We start from the raw sequence: 3,537 nt of genomic DNA, 5'->3' as shown, positions 1-3,537 counted from the left end.
AAATGTGGAATTGGTCAAGGGGTATGAATACTTTCTGAAGGCACTGCCTTTACTATAAAGGAGGGGGGCTCAGTCTGGCCTCTAGCTGGGGCCTCCAAATAACTATGTCCGCCCCTGAATATGGAAGTGTTCTTAAGAAGCGGATACTAAACTATCGGACTGTTTCGCTAGCGCAGACTGGAATATGTTCCGGGATTCATCTGATGGCACCGGCTTCATTAATACGTGCATTGACGACGACGTCCTGACAGTGACCGTACGTACATATCCCAATCAGAAGCCATAGATTACAGGCAACATCTGCACTGAGCTAAAGGCTAGAGCTGCCGTTTTCAAGGAGCGGGACACTAATCCGGACGAACCATCAAACAGGCAAAGCGTAAATACAGGACTAAGACTGAATTCTATTACACCTGCTCTGATGCTTGTCGGATGTGGTAGGGCTTGCAGACTATCACGGATTACAAAGGGAAACCCAGCCGCGAGCTGACCAGTGACGCAAGCCTACCAGATGTTTTCTGTGCTTGCTCCGATGCAAGCAACACTGAACCATGCATGAGAGCACCAGCTGTTCCGGACGACTGCGTGATCACGCTCTCCGTAACCGATGTGAGGAAGACCTTTAAACAGGTTAACATTCACAAGGCCACAGGGCCAGATGGATTACCAGGCGGCTTACTCAGAGCATGCGCTGACCAGCTGGCAAGTGTCTGACCATAGTTGCTGTGCCCAAGAATGCCAAAGTAACCTGTTTAAATGACTATCACCCCGTAGCACTCACATCTGTAGCCATGAAATGCTTTGAAAGGCTGGTCATGGCTCACATCAACACCATCATCCTAGACACCCTGGACACCCTCCAATTTGCACACCTCCCCAACAGATCCACAGATGACTCAATCTCTATTGCACTCCACACTGCCCTCTCCCACCTGAACAAGAGGAACACCTATATGAGAATGCTGTTCATTGACTGCAGCTCAGTGTTCAACACCATAGTGCCCTCCAAGCTCATCACTAAACTACCCTGCGACTGAACACCTCCCTCTGTAACTGGATCCTGGACTTCCTGACGGGCCGCCCCCAGGTGGTGAGGGTAGGCAACAACGTATCCGCCACGCTGACCCACAACACGGGGCCGTTCAAGGGTGCCTGCTTCATCCCCTCTTGTACTCCCTGTTCACCCCCGACTGCGTGGCCGAGCGCGATTCCTATACCATCACTAAGTTTGCCGACCACACGACGGTGGTAGGCCTGATCACCGACAACGATGAGACAACCTATAGGGAGGAAGTCAGAGACCTGGCAGTGTGGTGCCAGGACAGCAACCTCTCCCTGAACGCCAGCAAGACAAAAGAGCATATCGTGGACTACAGGAAACGTAGGGCCGAGCACACCCAAATCAAATCAAATTTTATTGATCACATTCACGTGATTAGCAGATGTTATTGCGGGTGTAGTGAAATGCTTGTGCTTCTAGCTCCGACAGTGCAGTAATATCTAAGAAGTAATATCTAACAAATTACACAACATATTCCCAATACACACACATCTAAGTAGGAATGAATTAAGACTACATCAATGATGCTGTAGTGGAGCATGTTGAGAGCTTAAAGTTCCTCAGTGTCCACATCACTAAGGCTCTATCATGGTCAACACACACCAGCACAGTCGTGAAGAGGGCACAACAATGCCTCTTTCCCTTCAGAAGGCTGAAAAGATTTGGCATGGACCCTCAGATCCTCAAAAAGTTCTACAGCTGCACCATTGAGAGCATCTTGACTGGCTGCATCATCGCTTGGTATGGCAACTACTTGGCATCTGATCGCAAGGCGCTACAGAGGTAGTGTGTACAACCCAGTACATATCTGGGGCCGAGCTCTCTGATATCCAGGACCTCTATACCAGAGGAAGGCCCAATAAATTGTCAAAGAACCCAGCCACCCAAGTTATAGACTGTTCTCTCTGCCACCGATACACCAAGTCTGCAACCAACAGGACCCTGAACAACTTCTACCTCCAAGCCGTAAATCTGCTAAATAGTTAATGAACTAGTTAACGAAATAGCTACTCGGACTATCTACATTGACCCATTTTTGACTCATCACACACACTGCTGCTACTTTTAATTATCTGTCACTTTATTTCTCCCTATTATATTATTATTATTATATTATTTATATTATACTATATCTACCTCAATTACCTCGTACCCCTGCCCCAGGGGAGGTTGGTGACACGGACTCGTGGTAAAGGCTGGAGTGGATTAAGTGGAATGGTGTCAAATATATCAAACACGTGGTTTGTTGCCATTCCATGATCTCCGTTCCAGCCATTATTATGAGCCGTCCTCCCCTCAGCAGCCTCCACTGCCCTGCACAGTACTGGTACCCCGTGTGTATAGCCAAGTTATCATTACTCATTGTGTGTTTATTATTATTTTTTATTATTACACGTTTGACTTTTCTAATTTTTCTCTATTTTCTTTCTCTGCATTGTTGGGAAGGGCCCATAAGGAATCATTCCACTGTTAGTCTACACCTGTTGTTTATGATGCTTTGTATATTTTGCTTTGATTTCTATTTGACTGTATCCCTGTGACTTGGCACAGACAGATAGCTTGACCGCGAGGGGGGGGGGGCGGGGCAGGCCAGGAAATTTACTGTGTGTACTTTGTACTTTTTTTCCAATGGGAAAATATTATGCAGAGTGGCTTGACAAGGCCCGTGATATGCCTAAACTTCAGGCAGCAGTAATAGTAACTGTCATTATTTTGCAAATAAAAGAAGAAGAAGAAAAAAAGGAAGAGGAGGAAGAGGAAGAGGAGGAAGAGGAGGAAGAGGAAGAGGAGGAGCTGGAGTCATGTTGCATCAGCAGGCTTAGGTGCGTTCAGTTCGCTTGAACGTTTGCTATGTTGCGGAACGGTTTGTACTGAATGACACGTTTCCCCAAAGCGTTATTGAACAGACTTTTGAGGTATGTTTGCTCCCTTTTGATTGGTGTGGCAAGGTGGCTTGAAGAAATTAGTGAAGTATTAACAAAGGCAGTGGCAATGCTGACAGTGTTTTCAAGGTTGGACAGGGATTTTGGGGGATGAGGGAGGGTATAATACAAGTTAGTAGAGATCTTTTTTTATTTTCTCAGATGTACTGAGTTAGAAACGTGGAGCTCATGTTGTAAACTGTGATTGACCACACTCCAGCACAGTAACGTTTGTTTGAGGACCGCCATTATATCAGAGAAGAAGACAGTGCTGCTACAGATAGAACAATGAGACAGATATTTCACCGGATGTATAAATGTGGCGTTTCCACTCACTACCAAATATGGTAGTGAGAGGAAGCCCACTGGCCCGGCATCGGGAGAAGATAGAAGGAGATGGATTTTGGCTGAGATTATGCAACTATGACTAATTTGTTCCCATTGGAAATGGCAGGTTGTGGTCTATCTTGGTTTAGTTATATAAATCTTATGTCCTGCCTCACGCTAGCCAATTCCCCGTCGAAACCCAGATGCAGTTTGATTGTCGTCTTTAGT

Source organism: Salmo trutta, chromosome 35 (assembly GCF_901001165.1).
Source record: "Salmo trutta chromosome 35, fSalTru1.1, whole genome shotgun sequence".
NCBI classification, from domain to species: domain Eukaryota; kingdom Metazoa; phylum Chordata; class Actinopteri; order Salmoniformes; family Salmonidae; genus Salmo; species Salmo trutta.
This window is presented reverse-complemented; position numbering follows the sequence as displayed.